Below are 21,143 nucleotides of genomic sequence, written 5' to 3'. Positions count from 1 at the left end.
GGTGACTAGAAATAATTTTGGGCAAAGGGATAGAATTGTGAGCCATAGGGGGTGGGGGGTGGGGGTGGTGGGAGTGTAATGGGGAGAGATGGTATTGGGGAGCCAGCTTGGTGGTTTGATTGGCATGACCTTGGACCCATCACACTACCTAGGCAGGGCCAGGCATCTGGCCCATCGAGTCCTCTTCACCATTCAATAAGATCATGGCTGATCTGGCCGTGGACTCAGCTCCACCTCTCCGCCTTTTCCCCAGAGGCCTTAATTCCCCTACTTAACAAATGTCCAACCGTACCTTCAATATATTTAATGATATAGCCTCTACAGTTTCCTCAGTGCCTCACACCCTCAGAGGCTCACTCCATCAGTGATTCATTCCCTCAATGACTCATTCCCTCAGAGGCTCACTCCCTCAGTGGTGCACTCCCTCATTCACTCCTTCAGTGACTCACTCAGTGACTCCCTCAGTGTCTCACTCCCTCGGTGACTCACTCCCTCAATGATTCAATCCCTCAGTTAATCACTCACCCAGTGGCTAACTCCCTCAGTGACCCACTCAATGACTCACACCCTCAGAGGCTCACTCCCTCAGTGTCTCACTCACTCAGTGACTCCCTAAATGATTTTTCTCCCTCAGAGGCTTATTCCATTAGTGATTCACTCCCTCAGTGACTCATTCCCTGAGTCCCTCAGTGATTCACTCCATCAGTGATTCACCCCTTCAGCAACTCACTCCTTCAAGGTCTCACTCCCTCAGTGACTCACTCCTTCAATGACTCAATCCCTCAGTGACACACTCCCTCATTCACTCCTTCAGTGACTCACTCAGTGACTCTCTCAGTGTCTCACTCTCTCAGTGACTAACTCCCTCAGTGATTCTCTCCTTCAGTGAATCACTCCCTCAGGTACTCTCCCCCTCAATGACTACTCCCTCAGAGACTTACTCCTCTGTTGGCATTGACTATTCAGCTCTAAAATGCACCGTCTCATCGCCACCGATGCTACAGGCACCTCCGAGTCCCGAGGCTGTCAAAGGTCCTCGTTAGTCATTTTTCTGCAGAGTCTCTCTGAGATTTGGTGAGAATCAATACTGGACTTGATTGCATCTGATTATGTAAAAGGCACAGCCTTGTTAGGAGAAATGACCTCTTCCTGATTGATATCACCCAAGTGGGGGAGAATTTGAGCCGGGCTGTGGGTACATAATGCGCTTCGACACTTTACATTTCTTGTGACTGAACGGAATTGCTCAGTTATCAGTTATTCCCTTAACGGGAGTGTGTTGAGTATAAAAATACACGGAGCACAAAACCTTTCACACTCTCTGCTCTATATATAGATATCTATAGAAGCCGCTTAATGTGGAGGTGTGAGATGACGTTGGTCCCTGCCAAGGAAGGAGATAAAAAGGGGAGATTGGGAAAGATGTTTCCACCTACAGAAAATGGTCTTTCTGGTAGCTGGTAAAAAAGATCTGAGGAGGTACAAACTGCAGCGTGGAAATGGTGGATGAGTAATTTTAAACAAAAGGTGGCATTGATACCCCAGCAGCCAATGAGAAAGCAGCATCATCCTGCAAACTAAGGTGAGGAGGGCCATCTGATCTGCCCCTTGGTGGTGCTGATGGAAGGGTAAATATTGAGTGGGAGGCAGGAGAGGGGTATTTCTCCTTTCTGAAAGAGGGAGCCACATGATGAGCCACACTTCTTCCCCAGGACACAGGATCCAGCGGGTGACAGCTCCCTGTCCTTAGGCTCCCAGGCGCTGCATTAACGCAGTACAGTATGGTACATAATCTGGGCACACATTCAGTTATTATTTACCATAAGCCATAAGAGCAGAATTAGACCATTCAGCCCATCAAGTCTGGTCCACCACCCTGTTCTCCTTACTTTCCCCCATAATCTTTGACATCCTTCCTAATGAAGAACCTATCAATCTCCACTTTACATACAGTATAAGACCATAAGACATAGGATAATTAGACCATTCAGTCTATTAAGCCTGCTCATGGTTGATCAATTTTCCCCCTGAACCCCATTCTCCTACATTCTCTCTGTAACCTTTGACACCCTGACTGATCAAGAACCTGTCAGCCTTCTCTTTGAATATAAGATAATAACACCATAAGGGATAGGAGCAGAATTAGGCCATTTGGCCCATTGCATCTGCTCCACTATTTCATCATGGCTGATCCATTTTCCCTCTCAACCCCAGTCTCCTGCTTCACCCCCCCCCCCCCCATAAGCTTTCACACCCTGATTAATCAAGGTGATATAGCAAGTGACCTGACCTCCACCGCCATCTGTGGCAATAAATTCCACAGATTCATCACCTTCTGGCTAAAGAAGTTCCTCTTCACTTACATCTTGTTTTCCCCAGGGAAGGGGAACTACAAGCAAAGGGCACAAGTTTAAGGTGGCAGCCGTACAGAGCAATACATAAAATATACTATAAGCTACAAAAAGTGGATTAACAAGGTTTCACAGATCGTTCAGGAGTCTGATGGTGGAGCAGAGGAAGCTGTTGACCTTGGTTCTTCAGGGTCCTGTTCCTCATCCCCGAAGGTAGCAATGTCCTGGGTGATGAGTGTCCTTAATGATGGGTGCTGCCTTCTCCAGGCACTGTGCTTGAAGTGAAACATTTCAAGGAATAAAGACTCAAAGATTCAAAATGCAGTCATTATCAAATTATGTATGCAGTATACAACCTTGAGATTTGTCTTGCCACAGACAGCCAGGAAACAAAGAAAAGCATCAAACACTAAATGCAGAAAAATAGTGAACAAGAAGCACAGAATATAAAACATCAAACCACAAAGTCATTGAAACAGACTAGGAGTGCTCAGTTCAGTTCAGTTCAATGTAGTGCTGCGTCGTTCATTGGCTGCAGGCCACAGAGCCAGTCCGCCCAAATCAAAATCACACAATTTCAATAAAAAAGAAGAGTAATCAGAAACCAGAAACTCATGAACTACAGAGTCCAATCCACAAACCATGTCGATTATACCTTGCCCGAGACCCAAAACCCTGGCACCATCCTCCAGCAGCAGCAAGCAAGAGAGAGAGAGAGAGGTCAAATAAAGGCACCTTCCTCTGGGAGTAGTGAGCATGAGCGAGAGAGAGAGAGAGAGGAGAGAGAGAGAGAGAGAGAGAGAGAGAGAGAGAGAGAGAGAGATTGAGAGAGAGAGAGAGAGAGAGATTGAGAGAGAGAGAGAGAGAGAGAGAGAGATTGAGAGAGAGAGATTGAGAGAGAGAGAGAGAGAGCTAGATAGAGAGAGAGAGAGAGGGGGAGAGGGAGAGATTGAGAGAGAGAGAGAGAAAGAGAAAGAGAGAGAGAGATTGAGAGAGAGAGAGAGATAGAGAGAGAGATTGAGAGAGAGAGAAAGAAAGAGAGAGAGAGAGAGAGAGAGAGAGCTGTCACATGCAGACACCTTCCTCTGGCAGCATTAAGCAGAGGGAGAGAGAGCAGTCAAGTACGGACATCTTCCTCCGGGAGCCGTGAGCAAGAGCAAGAGAGAGAGAGCGTGGTCACAAGGTCACAGACAGACTCCTTCCTCTGGCAGTGGTGAGCAAGAGGGAGAGAGAGACTAGTCAAACGCAGGCAGATGCCACTGAACACTTGCTTGCCTTCCACTCCTGTCCTCATTGATCTCAATCTTGCTTGGTGAGAAATGGCTTGCACCCCTTCTCCAGGCTGCATTCTCCACTCGAAACCTCCCCGAATTCCCTCAGAGACAGCGAAGTGCCGGATTGCTCAACTGGCCCGAAAACACGCCATCAAAATGTAAATCACAGGTTCCAACTGAGGTAGAATCACATCTGAAAGTAAAAGCAAAAGAAATAGTTTTCTGCACTGTCTGAAGGACGTCACCTTTGATCCTGCTGTTTGCTGACACCATCTTCTTACAATCGGCCAAACCTGGGCAATTGTGACTAGCTTGAATGGGAGTTTTGGTTAGCATGCACCAGTTGGGCAGAAGGGCTTGTTTCTGTGCTGTATTAGACCATGACTCTATGTAACACTGAGACAAACTATTGATGGGACTTTAACCACAAACTGTGTCCCGGTGTCACACCTGTAGGAGCCTGCAGAAAGTGCAAGAGACTGATTTAGAATCTTACTGCTTTCCATTGTCACTAACAGGAACGTGGTGAGACACTGTCACACACTTACCTTTCCAGGACATATTAACATAACCTCTGCAGTCAGGACTTTCAGACTGGCTTTACTTACATGGACACGTACAAACACGCTGGAGGAACTCAGCAGGTCGGGCAGCATCCGTTGAAATGAGCAGTCAACGTTTCGGGCCGAGACCCTTCATCAGGACTCACGAAGTCACAAGTCCTGACGAAGGGTCTCGGCCCGAAACGTTGACTGCTCATTTCAACGGATGCTGCCCGACCTGCTGAGTTCCTCCAGCTAGTTTGCACGTGTTGATTTGACCACAGCATCTGCAGTGTACTTTGTGTTTACTGAGATGAACCCAGCTAGAAATCTCTAAAATATCTGGGCTTTTTTAAAGCAACTGTTAGTGTAATATATCAGGTTATTGCTGGCTACTGTCCTGTCTTCCCGTCCCTTTGGAGGCATTGTACTGACATTAAAGTGAATCTTTCAAAGGATGCTAATGGAATCTTGGTCTTTTCCAAACCCTGAGGTTTGATACAAAGGCTTTGATTTATTCATTCCTATCAAGGCTTGCAGGGCAAAGTCCCCTGTCCTGAGGTCGATAAGTCTGGAGGTCAGAGTCCATTGGCTGGTGAGTCCTGAAGCCCAAAGGTCGAAGATGGAAGTCAGCAAGTCCAGAGGTCGTGCTCCCAAGGTTGAATCCGCCCCCCCCTAGGTTGGTGTCTCTGGAGGTCAGAGGTCTGTGAGGCAGGGTCAGGGACTGGAGGCTGTAGGGTCAATGTCTCGGAGTCTGACAGACCAGGACGAAGGATTGGAAGTCGGAGGCCCAGAGATGGCCTGTCCTGAGGTTGGAGGCCTGTCTGTGTGTGTGTGGGTGGGTGGGTGGGAGAATGGGAATAGGTTTGTTTTTCTGGTGTTGTTGTGGTGTTTTTGCTTGTGTTGTACTGCTGAATAGTGTGGGCGTTCTATGTTGGCACCAGAATGTATGGCAACACTTGTGGGCTGCCACCAGCACATCCTTAGGTTTCGATGTACATGTGGTCAATGAATAAGCAAGTAAAACTGAATGAATGAATTAGACTTGTTTCCTGTTGGGTGGTTGGATGAGGTGAGAATGTAGGGGTGCTGAATTCAGGTCCATTATCAAGGACCCCCACCATACAGGCCAAGGTCCCTTCTCACTTCTACCTTCAGGAAGGAGGTACAGGAGCCTGAGATCCCACACCAACAGGTTCAGGAATAGTTACTACTCCTCAACCATCAGACTCTTGAACCACCATGGACAACTTCTCTCACCTCAACACTGAACTGATTCCACAAGCTACAGACTCACAAGGATTTTCCAATTTATGTTCTTAGTATTTATAAAATATAGAACATAGAAATCTACAGCACATTACAGGCCCTTCAGCTCACAATGTTGTGCTGGCCATGTAACCTACTCTGGAAACTGCCTAGAATTACCCTACCCTCTATTTTTCTAAACTCTAACCTAAGAGGCTCTTAAAAGACCCTATTGTATCTGCCTCTACCACAGTCACTGGCAGTGCATTTCTTTTCTTAACTAGATTTTCTAAATCCTTTGTACACCATGGTTCTTTAACCCAACCATCCTTTCCCTGCCTCAGTGGATCGTACCCAGGCAGAAGTCCATGCAAATGTTCCCTGTACATATTCCACATTTCTGCCATGCATTTCCCTGAGAATATCTGCTCCCAAGTTCCTGCCTAATAGCGTTATATTTCCCTTTATCCCAAGTAAATGTTTTTCCAAATTGTCTGCTCCTATCCCTTTCCAGTGCTATGGTAAAAGAGATAGAGTTGTGATCACTACCTCCAAAATGTTCTCCCATTGTGAGATCTGACACCTGACCAGGTTCATTTCCCAATACCAAATCAAGTACAGCCTCTCCTCTTGTAGGCTTATCTACATATTGCATCAGAAAGCCTTCCTGAACACACCTAACAAACTCCACTCTATCTAAACCCTTTGCTCTAAGGAGATGCCAGTCAATATTACGAAAGTTATAATCACCCATCACAACAACCCTATTATTATTACACCATTTCAGAATCTGCCTCCCCATCTGCTCCTCGATATCTCTGTTACTATGGGGGGGGGGGGGGTTTATAAAAACATCCAGTAGAGTTATTGCCCCCTTCCTGTTTCTGACCTCCACTCACACTGACTCAGTAGACAATCCCTCCATGACTTCCTCTTTTTCTGCAGCCATGACGCTATCCCTGATTAGCAATGCCATGCCCCCACCTCTTTTCACTCCCTCCCTGTCCTTTTTGAAACAAAAAGCCTGACACACTCAGCAGCCATTCCTACCTCTGAGACATCCAAATCTCTGTAATGGCCACAACATTATAGTTCCACGTATTGATCCACATTCTAAGTTCTTCCACCTTGTTTATGATACTCCTCGCATTAAAACAGACACATCTCAAACCATCAGGCTGAGTGCATCTTTGCTCTATCATCTGCCTATCCTTCCTCACAAACTCCCTACAAGCTGTCTCTACTTGTACTCCAACCTCCCCATCCTCTGCCTCTTCACTTTGGTTCCCACCCCCCTGCAAATCTAGTTTAAATCCACCCCAAATGCAATAGCAAACCTCCCCACCAAGATATTGGTCCCCCTTGAATTCAAGTGCAACCCGTCCTTTTTGTACAGGTCACACCAGCCCCAGAAAAGGTCCCAATGACCCAATGAATCAAAAACATGAATCCCTGCCCCCTGCTCCAATCCTTCAGCCACGCATTTACCTGCCACCTCACTCTATTCCTATCCTTATTGTTGCGTGTCTCAGGCAGTGATCTCGAGATTACTGCCCTTGAGGTCCTGCTTCTCAATCCTGTATTCTGCTTTCTGGACCTCCTCCCTTTTTCTACCCATGTCGTTGGTACCAATATGTGCCACAATCTCTGGCTACTCACCCTCCCATTTCAGGATATTGTGGACACACTCAGAAACATCACAAACTGACAGCTGGGAAGCAAACTACCATTCATGTTTCTTTTTCGCACCCATAGAATCAGCTATCTGTCCCCCTAACTACAGAGTCCCCTATCACTGCTGCCATCCTCTTCCTTTCCCTACCCTTCTGAGCCACAGGGCCAGACTCAGTGCCAGAGGCACGGCCACTGTTGCTTCCCCCAGATAGATCACCCCTCCCACAACAGTACTCAAAATGGAGTACTTATTGTTAAGGAGGATGACCACAGGGGGTGCTCTCCACTGCCTGATGCTCTCCCTTCCCTCTCATGACAGTCACCCACTATCTGTCCCTTGTGGCCCTGGTGTGACTACCTGCCTTTACCTCTTCACCTTTCCTAACAAGCCTCAGGTCTTTGAGCTGCAGCTCCAGTTCCCTCGTATGGTCTCTAAGGAGCCCATCTCAATACACCTGACGCAGATGTAGCCATCAGTGAGGCTAGAAGTCTTCTGGATATCCCATATCTGACACCCAGAGCAGGAAACTGGCTTTGCCGTCATACCCACTATTTTAAAGTTAGAGGAAAAAAGAGATATGAATGTAACTTACTGCATACTGCGCTGAAGCCCCAATGAGCCAAAGCCCTACTACTCTGACTCACGCTACTCCAATGACTACTCCGCTAGGCTGTGTCTCCTTTTTATCCCGGAACCTTCTCAGCGGCCTTGCACGATGGTGAGCTTCTGTGACTGTACCCTTCTCCCAGTTGACTACAATCAGAGGTCTTGGGTTAAGGGTGAAAGGTGAAAAGCTCAAGGAGAACTTGAGGAGAACTTTCTTCACTCAGAGGGTCATGAGTGTGTGGAATGAGCTGCCAGCACAAGTGGTGCATGTGAGCTCGATTTGAATGTTTAAAAGAAGTTTAGATAGGTACATGGATGGGACGGGTATGGAGGTCTATGGCCCCGGTGCAGGTCGATGGGAGCAGACAGTTGAAATGGTTTTGGCATGGACTAGATGGGCCGAAGAGCCTGATTCACTGCTTGTACTTTTCTATGACTCTCTGACTCTAATAGTGAACATATGAATCTGTGGCTGTGCAATGAGTGAAAACCAAATGTGTTAGCTGGAAATCCGAAACAAAAACAGAAAGCTCTCAGCAGGTCAGGCAGCATCTGCAGAGGAAGAAACAGGGTCAATATTTCAGGTCAAAGACTCTTTCTCAGAAATGGTATGTGGAATATTGGCGCTGAGAAGTGACTGTTCCGGTAATGACTTTTAGCACCACAAGATAGAGGAAAGGATTAAACCATTCAGCCTGTTAAGACTGCTCCATCATTCAATCATGGCTAATTTATTTTTTCAACCCCATTCTCCCACCTTCTTGACAAAACCCTTAACCCCTTTATCAAATGAAGAATCTATCAATCTCTGCCTCAAGTACAACTAATGAGTTGGCCTTCACAGCTGTCCGTGGCAATGAATGCCACAGATTCACCCACCTTTGGCTGAAGAAATTCCTCAGTGCCTAGGAATATTGCTTTATGCTAAGGCTGTGTCCCAGGGTTCCAGACTCTCCTACTAATGGAAACATCCTCATTATGTCCATTTTACACAGGCCTTTCAGTATACAGTGGGTTTCCATGAGATCCCCCCCCCCCACCCTTCTGAACTCCACTGAGACATCAAACACTCCTCATTTGTTAACCCTTTAATTCCTGAGATCCTTCTCGTGAACCTCCTCTGGACCCTCTCCAAGGGCAGCACATCTTTCCTTAGATATGGTGTCCATGTTCAGGAATAGCTTCTTCCCCTCTACCATCAGATTTCTGAAAGGACAATGAACGAATGATCACTACCTCACCAGTTTATATTTTCTTTTTTTGCACTACTTAATTAATTTAATTTAAAAATATATACATATTTATATGTCTTACTGTAATCTACAGTTTTGTTATTGTGTATTTCAATGTAGTGCTGTTGCATAACAATAAATTTCACCACACTTGCTGGAGATATTAAACCTGATTCTGATTCTGAAAATTGCTCACAATATCCCAAATGTGGTCTGATCAGTATGACTAACTGCTTTTTGGATTGCAATAACTCTAGTGGAAAGCTTCAGTGAATGTGTTGAGGAGCCCTTAAAGAAACCATGCCCTCTTTCTCTGAGTTGCCCACACCTCACACTCTCTGTAGCACAGATCATTGAGAACTCATGGACTGTATGTGTCACCTTCTCGTATCTGCCATCAGGCAAGAGGTACAGAAGCCTGAGGTCCCACGTCGCCAAGTTCAAGAACAGTTACGTCCCTTCAACCATTTGATTCTTGAACCAGCCCAACAAAACCCTAATCACTGCAGTTCAGCAACCCCGACCACTTTGATCACTTTTCACTAAACTGGACATCTTTTTTGTTCTAATCATGTTCTTTCTTGTAAAAAATTGTGAATAATTTATGTTTAATTTATATTTTCCTTGTGAATATAGTGTATTTGAGGTTCCTGTGATGCAAGTAAGTTTTTCTTTGCATCTGTGCACATGAGTATTTGTGCAGATGTCAATAAACCCAACTTTGACTTTGACTGTCCACAGAGAGTATTTGAGGTGACTGGCAGGGCTGCCAGTTTGGTGGGATGGTAGCAGAGAGGAATTGGTTTTGGGATATCATTAACCAAGTATACAAAATATCTTAAGTAAACAACATTTTACAAAATTCATTAGAATCTTCTGACAGATTCTAATTGGCTTCCCACTCCTCCCACATGAAGCTGGTATCCCAGCAACTCTGGAAATTAGTTTAACGCCCACTCTCAATAGGTCAACGCGGATGGTAGAGGGATGGGGCAGGGTGAGAGAGATGTACCAGACATAGAGGGAAAATCAACTGAATCTTTCCTTACAACATAGAACATCACAGACCCTTCAATCCATAATGTTGTGTTCACCTTTTAAACTAATCCAAGATCAATCTAACCCTTCTCTCCCTTATGGCCCTCCATTTTCTATCATGAATGTGACTACCTAAGAGTCTATTAAATGTCCTTAATGTATCTGACAGGGTGTTTCATGTGGTTAGGGAGCAATTTAATAGAGGTAACCAAAGGTGTGAATTAGAATGAGGGAGAGGGAGAAGGAGGGAGAGAGAGAGAAAGAGTGAGCATCTATATGAAGGAAAGAGAGGGAGAAAGAGGGGGAGAGAGATGGACAGACAGACAGATACACTGAGAGGGGGAGAGAGGGAGAAAAAGAGAGTGAGCATGTGTATGAGGAAGAGAGAGTGAGAGGGAGAGAGAGTGAGAGGGAGAGAGTGAGAGGGAGAGAGAAAGAGAGAGATAGACAGACAGACAGAGACAGAGAACATGATTGGCAAGGGTGCCAGGTATTGATAAGAAATTTTGTTAGTCTGTAAATTGTGAACTGAAGTGAGTTCGATCTGCAGTGAAATCTGAATTAAGCACAAGGGATTCTGCAGATGCTGGAAATCTGGAGCAACACACACAGAATGCGGGAGGAACTCAGCAGGTCAGGCAGTATCTATGGAAATGAATAAACAGTTGATGTTTCAGGCCAAGATCCTTCATCAGGACTGGAAAGGAAGGGGGCAGAAGCCAAAGGGGAAGGAGTACAAGCTGGCAGATGATAGTGGAACTGCCAATAAGGAATTATTTTAGTAGTGTGGGTAAAGCACAGAGATTGAATCACTCTTGTAAAGGGTTGACATAGACACAATGGGCTGAATAACCTCTAAGTCTCTATGATCTTAGAACAGTTAGGATGTCTTTGTCAGTGCATGGCCTCCTCTAGTGCCAAGTTGAGGCACCCTCAGGGTGGAAGAACAATATTCTGTCTGGCTAGCCTCCAACCTGATGGCATGCATATCGATTTCTCCTTTCAGTTAAAAAAAAGTTTTCTCTCCCCTTCCCTTCTTTTTCTATTCTCCATTCTGCCCTCTTACCTCTTCTCACTTGCCCATCACCTCCTCCTGGACCCCCTCCTCCTTTCCTTTCTCCTTTGGTCCACTCTCCTCTTGCATCAGATTCCTTCCTCTCTGTCCCTGTATCTTTCCCACCCACCTGGCTTCACCTATCACCTTCTATCTATCCTCCTCCCCCTCCCCACCTTTTTATTTTGGCCTTTTCCTCTTCTTTTCAGTCCTGATGAAGGGTCTTGGCCTAAAATGTCGACTATTTGCTCATTTCCATGGATGCTGCCTGGCCTGCTGGGTTCCTCCAGCATTTTGAGTGTGTTGCTTTGGATGTCCAGCATCTGCAGACTTTCTCATGTTTAGTCTTTGTTTAACGTTTGTAGGCTTCTTGCAAATGGACAAGCTGCAAGCTCTGAGGTTATCATTTCCACAGCTCAATACTTCCTGACCCATGCTGTCTTCATCCTTGTTTTCAAATCACTCCTTGTTCCCTCTCCTTGCTTTCTCTGCAAACTCCTTCAGTCTCCAATCTCTCTGAGAACTCAGAAAGCTCTTAGATTGAGAAGTCTTGCCACCGAACACTCAAACACATTTCTACAGATGTTCTATTGAACGTACCCTGACTGATTGCATCATAGTCTGGTACAGGTACAGCAATATGAATGAAGCTGCAGTGGACCACTCTTAGTCTGGCCTCTACCCTTTGACCTTTTGGCATGGGTGACCCTACCAAGAGCCAAAGCATAAAGCGCTGACTCCAACCGGCGTAACTCTCCAGGTCAAACCTCCAAACAAAGACAAGGTTGTTCAAAGACAAACAAGAAAAAATTCGCAGATGCTGGAAACAGCAACACACACAAATTGCTGAAGGAACTCAGCAGGCCAGGCAACATCTAGGAAAAGAGTACAGTCGATGTTTTGGGTTGAAACCCTTTGTCAGGACTGGAGAAAAATGCTGAGGAGTAGATTTAAAAGGTTGGTGGGGGGGGGGGAGGATAGAGAAACACCAGGTGACAGGTGAAACCCGGAGGGGGAAGTTTGAACTAAGGAGCTGGGATGTTGATTGGTGAAAGAAACAGAAGACCGTGGTAGAAAGAAAAGGGGAGAGGACACCAGAGGAAGGCGATGGGTGGGCAAGGAGATAAGGTGAGAGGGAAAAAGGGATGGGAAATAGTGAAGGAGGGATGTGGGGGGAGGGCATTACCAGAGGTTTGAGAAATCGATGTTTCTGCCATCAGCTTGGAGGCTACCCAAACAAAATATAAGGTGCTGTTCCTCCAGCCTAAGTGTGGCCTCATCAGTGGAGGAGGTAATGGGTGGACATATCAGAATGGGAATGGAAAGTGGAATTAAAATGGGTGGCTACTGGGAGATCCCATTTTTTCTGGCGGACAAAGAATAGGTGCTCGGTGAAGTGGTCTCCCAATCTATGCGGGATCTCACTGATATACCGGAGGCCACACCAGGAGCACCGAACACAGTATACGACTCCAACAGACCCACAGATGAAGTGTCGCCTCAGCTGGAAGGACTGTTTGAGGCCCTGAATGGTAGTGAGGGAAGTGGTGTAGGGGCTGGAATAGCACTTGCTATGCTTGCAAGGATGTACCAGGAGGGATATCAGTGGGGAGGGATGAATGGACAAGGGAGTCGTGTAGGAAGCAATCCCTAGGGAGCTGGTGGTGTGGTAGATGAGGACAAGAGGAACCCTATCCCTAGTAGGGTGCAGGGAAGATGGGGTAAGAGCAGACGTGCATGAAATGGAAGAGATGCGGTTGAGGGCAGTGTTGATGGTGGAGGAAGGGAAGCCCCTTTCTTTGAAAGAGGAGGACATCTCCTTCATTCTAGGATGAAAAGCCTCATCCTGAGAGTAGATGTGGTGGAGATGAGGGAACTGAGAGAAGGGGATGGTGTTATTTACAACAACAGGGTGAGACAAGGTATAGTCCAGGTAGCTGTGAGAGTCCACAGTCCTGACGAAGGGTCTCGGCCCGAAACGTCGACAGCGCTTCTCCCTATAGATGCTGCCTAGCCTGCTGTGTTCCACCAGCATTTTGTGTGTGTTGTTGTCCATAGGTTGTGGTCCTTTTGAAGGGCTTTCCTTTCAGTCACTCTTTAAAACAACCCTCTCTCTAAACCTTTGTTGTTGCATTGTTTGCATCAACACTAATGCAGTCTGAAGCGTCAGCATGCTTCTGGCACCAACATAACATGACTGCAATTTATCAACCCTAACCCACATGTGTCTGGAACGTGAGAGGGAACAGGAACGACCAGAGCAAACCCTGGTAGTCACTGGGAGAACTTAGAGTCCTGACGGTCAGCAGCAAGAATTGACTCCCTGTTCTGATCGTTAGTGCTGTTAGGCTAACCGCCACACTACCTTGCCGCCCCACGCATTTGCACTCAGAGTTCACTTTGTTAGTTACCTCCTGTGAGGTAACTGAGTGTATGATTGTGGTATTTTGTTGCTGTAGCCCATCCGCTTCAAGGTTCAATGTGTTGTGCGTTTGGAGATGTTCATCTGCACGCCACTGTTGTAATGTGTGGTTATTTGAGTTGCTGTCGCCTTCCTGTCGTCTTGAACCAGTCTGGCCATTCTCCTCTGATCTCTCTCATTAACGAGGCATTTTCACCCACAGGATCGCCGGTCACAGGATGTTTCTTTGTTTCTCACACCATTCTCTATAAAAATCCAGAGACTGCTGTGCATGAAAATCCCAGGAGATCAGTAGTTTCTGAGATACTCAAACCACCCCATCTGGCACCAACAATCATTCCACAGTCGAAGTCACTTAGATCACATTTCTTCCCCATTCTGATGTTTGGTCAGAACAACAACTGAACCTCCTATTATGCATTGAGTTGCTGCCACGTGATTAGATATTTGCATTAACAAGCAGGCATACAGGTGTACCTAATAAAGTGGCCACTGAGTGAAGGTCAGTGTTGAATGACGGGCAATGGCTTCTTGGCAATGGGTAAGCAGGCCTTATTTTAATTATTGCAAGATACAGTAGATAGGCAGCTAATAGTAGTCTCACCCAGCTCCACTTTCCACTTGGAAAAATGTCCCAGAAGAATGCAGACCTTCAATATATTTATATGAGGCTTTGATTAATAATCCACCAAGTCTTGTGATCCAAGGGACTGAGGGAGCTCTTGAAACTGTTGAGTGCTGTCATTAATTTAAAGTCCCCAAGCGCAGTACAAACAGTCAATGTTACCAGAAGGCCAGTCCCAGCTGAGTGTCCAAGTGGTTTTATATTTCATTTTGAAGGTGAACTGGTTTCGTGTCAGGAGTTCTTGAGTGGTGAGGCCATTTGAGGATTGGGTTTGAGGCCTGGGCCTGGATTTTATGGGTGTTGTGGCGACCCCTGAGGAAGTTTTTATTTTACTTAGAGATACAGTGCAGAACAGATCCTTCCGGCCCTTTGAGCCGCACCACCAGCAATCTCCCAGTTTAGCTCTTGCTTAATCACAGGACAATTTACAATGACCAACTAACCTGCTAACCGGTACGTCTTTGGATTGTGGCAGGAAACTAGAGCACCTGGAGAAAACCCACTATGCACGCAGGAAGGAATGGAACCGGAATTGAACTCTGACACTTCGAGCTGTAGTGGCGTCACACTGACCACTACGCTACCGTGGCATTCTGCAGCTCACCCGTGTCTCGGGGTTTGCTCCCTGGATCCGCACCTGCCTGGAGGTGCTGCGGCTGGAAAGGTCGGACTCATTGTTCCCAGTCTGACCAGGACAGCAAGGCAAAAATAAAACCAGAGTCAGAATCAGGTTTATTATCACTGAATTAATTATACATTATAAAATGTGGTGCTTTATGACAGCAGTACAGTACAAAGACTTAAAATTATCATCAATTGCAAAATAAATGCATATTGCAAGTGAAAAGGAATAATGAGGTTAATGGGTTCAGTAAGCTGATTGCAGAGGGGACGATGTTGTTTGAACACTACCTCACTTTCTTAATATATATTATTTCTGTTTTTTGCACAATTTTAAACCTATTCAATATATGTATATTGTAATTGATTTACTTAATTATTTCTTCTTCTTAATTTTTTTTCTTGTATGTTATGTATGGCATTGAACTGCTGCTGCTACGTTAACAAATTTCACGTCACATGCCGGTGATAATAAACCTGATTCTGATTATTTAAATTTCTCAATTATTGTTTTTCTTTTCTCCGTGTTGGTTTTTACCCTTCTTAGTGCAAGATAGTGGACTCTCGAGCTCACCGTTTGTCATTGTGACCTTCTACTGTCGGCCTGCACTGCACTTTCTCTGTAACACTTTATTCTGCACTCTGCTCCTGTTTTACCTTATTCGAAGGTCAAAGCAAATTTGTTACTAAAGGACGTATATGTTACCGTATGCTACCTTGAGATTAATTTTCTTGCAGGCATTCACAGGGAAAGAAGAAATACAAAAGAATTTTACAAAAAACTAAACATGAACAAAGACTGGCAAACAAACAATGTGCAAATAAGGAGGTACAGGAGCCTCAGAGATTCAGGAACAGCTTCTTCCCCTCCACCATCTGATGGACGTTGAACCTCTGAGCACTACTTCACTAGTTTTTTTTTTGCACTACTTACTTAATTTAACTTTTAAAAATATAAATACTTACTGTAATTTACAGTGTTTATCAGTTTGTATCGCAATGCCGCATAATAACACATTTCATGACATAGGCAGTGATATTAAACCTGATTCTGAAAAATAATGCTGAGAACATGAGTTTTAAAGTGTCCTTGAAAGTGAGTCTGTCTGTTGCAGAATCAGTTCAGTGCTGAGGTGAGTGAAGTTATTCACACCAGTTCAGGAGCCTGATGGCTGTAGGGTAATAACTGTTCCTGAACCTGGTGGTGTGGGACCTGAGACTCCTGTACCTCCTGTATCAAGAAGAAGCAAGGTCTGTATGATGAAGGTCCTTGCTTTCTTGTGACAGTGCTCCATGTAGATGTGCTCAATGGTGGGGCCGGCTTTGCCCGAGATGGACTGGGCTGTATCCATTACCTTTTGTAGACTTTTTAGTTCCTGGGCATTGTTGCTTCCATATCAGACCACTCCATACCATACACTATGTAATGAACTAATGCGTATGATCACTATGCAAGGCAAGTGCCAATAATGAACCATTTCCAATTCGAACTCTAATTTCTGGATGATCTCTTGAATCAGGGCATGCCAAGGAGTTATCTGGTGACAATCTCATGATCGTACGGGACAGCCTTGAGGAACAGGGACCTCTGCTATTCTTCACAGAGAAGACTGTGAGTTCAGTTCCTGCTGCAGGAACAAGGGCATATAACCCTGGCTGACCGGTGGGCAGCTGTAGGCTGTGGTACTGTCATTTTGGGTGAGATATGAGAGCTGCTGCTGGTCCCACGGTAGACCTGTGCGGAAGATCACAGTGGATATTCCTAGCATTCTGCCCAGTTCTCCTTTCATAACTAATGGTATTTAAACACATTGATAACTGGACAAAAACTGCCATTGGGATTAGACCATAAGACATAGGAGTAGAATGAGGCCATTTGGCCCATCGAGTTTGCTCACCAGTCCATCATGGTTGATTTATTTTCCCACCCAACCCCATGTTCATGCCTTCTCCCCCCACCCTATGAAACCCTTACTAATTGAGAACCTAGCAACCCACACTGAAAACATACCCAATGGCTTGGCCTTCACAGCCACAAGTGGTAATGAATTCCATAGATTCACTAACACGAGAAAATCTGCAGATGATGGAAATCCAAGCAACATATTCGCTGGCCAATGGCTCGAGAAATTCCAACTCATCTCCTTTCTAAAGGGATGTCCTTGTATTCTGAGGCTTCCCCTTGTCCTAGACCCCCCCACCCCCACTATTGGAAACATCTTCTCCATGTCCACTCTGTTGACCTTTCAATATTTGATAGGGTTCAATGTAACCTTCCCTCTTTCTTCTAAACTGTAGTGAGTACAGCCCCAGAGCCAGCAAATGCTTCTCTATATCCTCTTTCCACCCTCTCTGCCCACCTGCCTGTCCTTTCAATAGGATGCGTATCCATGGATGTTGAGCTCTTAGCTGTGATTTTCTTCCAGCCACGGCTCAGCGATGCCCACAACATCATACCTGCCAATGTCTAACTGTGCTACACGATCATCTACCCTATCCCGTATCACGCGTGCATTCAAAACCGTCAGTCCTGTATACATCACCCTTTTCAATGTTGCCTCCATGGTACCAGAAGCTAAACTCTTACCCCTAAACCTGAAGGCTCACACTCAACGTTCTGCGATCAGCTTCTTCCCCTCTGCCATCAGATTTCAGAATGGACCATGAACCCATGAACACTACCTCACTACTTTTTATTTGCTCTCTTTTTGCACTCCAATTCTGAGCTTTGCGTCTGAGGATTAACTTTTGTTCTAGCACTGTCTGCTTACTTTTATTGTTTGCATAATTTGTTTTTTTCTCTCTCTACACATTGGGTGTTTATCAGTCATTTTTTAATATGGGTGTGGGTTTCTAGTTTTGTGGCTGCCTGTAGGGAAACAAATCACAATGGTGTATGCATACTTTGATAATAAGTGCACTTTGAATTTTGATTCTGAAGTTTTTGTCTTTTTATTTATTCTGGAATGTCTCATAACCTCTCCTGCATTCTTCTCTTACAGAACCTGGGAAGAGAAAACATTTAAATCAATAGTTAAGAGGGTGCAGCAAAAATGTATTAAGCTAAGAGGAGGTAATTAAACATTCATGAGACTCTATAGATGTATAAAGACATGCAGTAACAACAATGGCGAGGGAACAGGGAAGTGGTTTGTGTTCAGGGAAAAACATTCGAGGATAAGGAGAGAAGGCCAAAGTCAGAATCAGAATCAGGTTTAATATCGTCAGCATTTGTTGTGAAATTTGTTGTTATGCTGCAGCAATACAATACATAATAATAATAAACACTAAATTACAGTAAGTTTATATATATATAGTTAAATTAAATAAACAGTGCAAAAAGAGAAAAAAAGTAGTGAGGTAGTGTTCATGGGTTCAATGTCCATTCAGAAATCTGATTGCAGAGGGGAAGAAGCTGTTCCTGAATTATTGAGCATGTGCCTTCAGGCTCTGGTACCTCCTCCTTGATGCTAACAGTGAAGAAAAGGGCAAGTCCTGGGTGATGGGGGTCCTTAATAATGGATGCCGTCTTTTTGAGGCATTACCCTGTGAAGATGTCCTGGATGCTGGGGAGTCTAGTGCCCATGGTGAAGCTGGCTGAGTTTACAACTTTCTGTGGCTTATTTCGATCCTGTGCAGTGGGGCTCTCCATTCCAGAAGGTCCTGCAGCCTGTCAGAATGCTCTCTATGATACATCTGTGGAGATTTGTGAGCGTCAATTGGGAATGGAAGGATTGAAATTAGACTATTGAGGAATGTGAAATACAATACTTTGCAGCAACATCAGGAACAAAGAGCTGGTTAGGGTGGGAATGGGTTGTTAAAGGTTTGACAATACTGCAGGAAATGACAGGGGTTTAAGAAATACTAAATCGTTCTTTTTCTTTGATACACTTCAAGTTATGCTTCTGGAAGAAGATGGTGCCGGTGAACAACTTGACCAAGGACAACGTCTTCCAGATGGTTCACAAAACTACTTCTTTCACTTCTTTTACATCTTCTTTTTCTTTCAAAGTTGGTTCTGCTACTGTTGGAGCCTGGGATCTACATGCCGGTGTTGTGTTTTTTTGGACTGATTGAGCGATCTGGTGCTCTGCTGTCTCCGAGGGCGCTTCGAGCGAAGCGTGCGGCCTCGAGGCCAAGAAGTCTGGAGATGGGGCACCAGCCCGCGATCGACTCTATTTCTCGCCAATTAAAGCCGAGGAAGATTGAAATCATCGAGGCGAGTGCAGAAGGCGAGTAGATGTTTAGTGCCGCCCAGCAGCCTCTCGCTCGCTGCTCCCGGAGGAGGGTCCCTGCATTCAAATGGTCTCTCTCTCTATCAATGCTGTCGGAGGCTGGTACCGAGTCCTGGGTGTCGGGTGAGGGTTAGCTGACATGGTTTGTGGATTGGTCTCTGTAGATCACGTTGTCATGGTTTCCGGTCACTCCTTTTTTGCGTTGCTATTTTGAGCAACTTTGAGTCGGGGCAGCCAGCAGATAACGAACACTGAGCTGAACTGAATATGCCTGGACCCTTTCCATTTTGTGTTTTCTGTTCTGTGTTTTTTATTCTTCTTTGGTGTCATTTGTGCTGGGGCGGGTGAGCTGGGTGGGAGGAGGAAAGGGTCTTGTTCTGCTGAACAATGTGGACATGCTATGTTGGGACTGGAATGTGCGGTGACAATTGCAGCACATCCTTGGGTTGCGATGGTCGTTAACGTAAACGGCACATTTCTCTGTACGCTTCGACATTCTTATGATAAATAAATGAATCTGAATCTGAGTAACAGAGTTTCCTGTGATTACAGTACACCACAAATTAATAATAAATTGGGAACATGTAGTTCCAATGGTTAGCTAAGTCAGTCTCCGGCAAGGCCCTAGGAACTGTAAGAGGATAGGATTTTAATTATGTAGACGATATGAGATATTCTCCCCGAAATGAAATAGAAGCAAATAAATATTTGAAAAGAAAAATGTTAAAGGTTATGTGAGGAAGAGAAATAGATGATAAAGTGAATTCAATATTTCAGGAGCTGTGGTGAGAGGCTGTAAACCTTTATGGTTTATATTTCAATCTTCGTGTTCTAACCACTCGCCTGGAAAACATAGAGTCATGCAGTCATCGGGCTCTACAGCACAGAAGCAGGCCCTTTGGCCCATCTAGTCCATGCTGGACCATTATTCTGCCTCATCCCATCGACCTGCTCCCTGACCATAGCCCTCCGTACCCTTCCCATCCATGTACCTATCCAAACTTCTCTGGAATGCTGAAATCAAATCTGAATCCTCCACTTCCACTGGCTATTTTTTTACCACACTCTCACCACCCTCTGAGTGAAGTAGTTCTCCTTCATGTTCCCACTAAATATTTCACTTTTCACCCATAACCTGTGTCCTCCAGTTCTAGTCTCACCAAACCTCAGTGGAGGTCGGGAGGACACACATCAGCAGCCATCGTGGGGTCAGCGTGAACAGCATCAGACTCTCCGGGGAATACGCACTAACTGCTGCAGGAACTCAACATGTCAGGAAGCATCTATACAGTCGACAGTTCAGGACAAGAACCTTCATCAGGGTCAGGAATTTCTGAAGGGCCTCTTTCCTTACTGTATTGGAGCGGTTCAATAGGGCACCTGACCAGCATCTTCTCAAGGAGTAAGGAAGCACAGAAGCCTGGTCATAAAGAGAGCCAGTAAGGAAACAGGTGCTTCAGTGTACTGATTCCTCAATGACCATCAAGCACCCGTGGTCAGTGATAATATTGTGTTGTGTGTCGTGCATCATGGTCCAGAGGAACAATCCTACATTCATCTCCTTTTTCAGTCTCCCCACATTCTTGTTCAAAGCTCAAGTTAAATTCATTATCAAAGTATGTGTTTGTCACCATATAAAGCCCTGAGATTCATTTTCTTGTGGGCATTCACAATAAATACAAAGAAACACAATAGAGTCAATGAAAAACGGCACACGGACGAAGATGGACAAAAAAAGCCCATGTGCAAAAAACAACAAACTGTGTAAATGCAAGAAATAAAAATAATAACTAAGAAATAAATATTGTGAACATGAGATGAAGAGTTCTTGAAAGTGAGTCGACAGGTTGCGGAAGTTAGCCCCTCTGGTTCAGGAGCCTGATGGTCGCAGGGCAATAACTACTCCTGAACCTGGTAGTGTGAATCCTGAGGCTCCTGTGCCTCCTTCCTGATGTTCTCCCACTGGCCCACAAGCTGGTCCATTTCAGAGGCCAGCTGGCCCACTAACCCACACGTCTTTGGGCTGTGGGACGAAAATGGAGGATGCGGGGAAACCCCTACAGACACAGGGAGTAAGTGGAGACCCTGCACACAGAGAACCAGAGGTCTCTGGCAACTGTAAGAATGTGGCTTTGTGCCGCCTTCAGCAATTATTGGCCTTGACAGTGACCCTTGTAAATTGTAAATGAATAAAACCTCTCCTTCCTGAGTCAGAAG

General features: G+C 45.3%; 1 long non-coding RNA gene across 3 annotated transcripts; it reads left to right on the top strand.

The window, feature by feature from the left end:
- Positions 1–13,934: 13,934 nt before the first annotated feature.
- On the top strand, positions 13,935–19,433 carry LOC140736247 (uncharacterized). 3 transcript variants are annotated; one of them, XR_012100911.1, is made up of 4 exons: positions 13,935–13,983; positions 16,209–16,300; positions 17,691–17,761; positions 18,589–19,433. It is a non-coding gene; the product is annotated as an uncharacterized lncRNA (long non-coding RNA). The 3 variants fall into 3 exon arrangements; XR_012100910.1 differs by lacking the exon at positions 13,935–13,983 and adding an exon at positions 14,224–14,315; XR_012100909.1 differs by lacking the exon at positions 13,935–13,983 and adding an exon at positions 14,228–14,520.
- Positions 19,434–21,143: the final 1,710 nt, after the last annotated feature.

Source organism: Hemitrygon akajei, chromosome 11, assembly GCF_048418815.1.
Source record: "Hemitrygon akajei chromosome 11, sHemAka1.3, whole genome shotgun sequence".
NCBI classification, from domain to species: domain Eukaryota; kingdom Metazoa; phylum Chordata; class Chondrichthyes; order Myliobatiformes; family Dasyatidae; genus Hemitrygon; species Hemitrygon akajei.
This window is presented reverse-complemented; position numbering and strand designations above follow the sequence as displayed.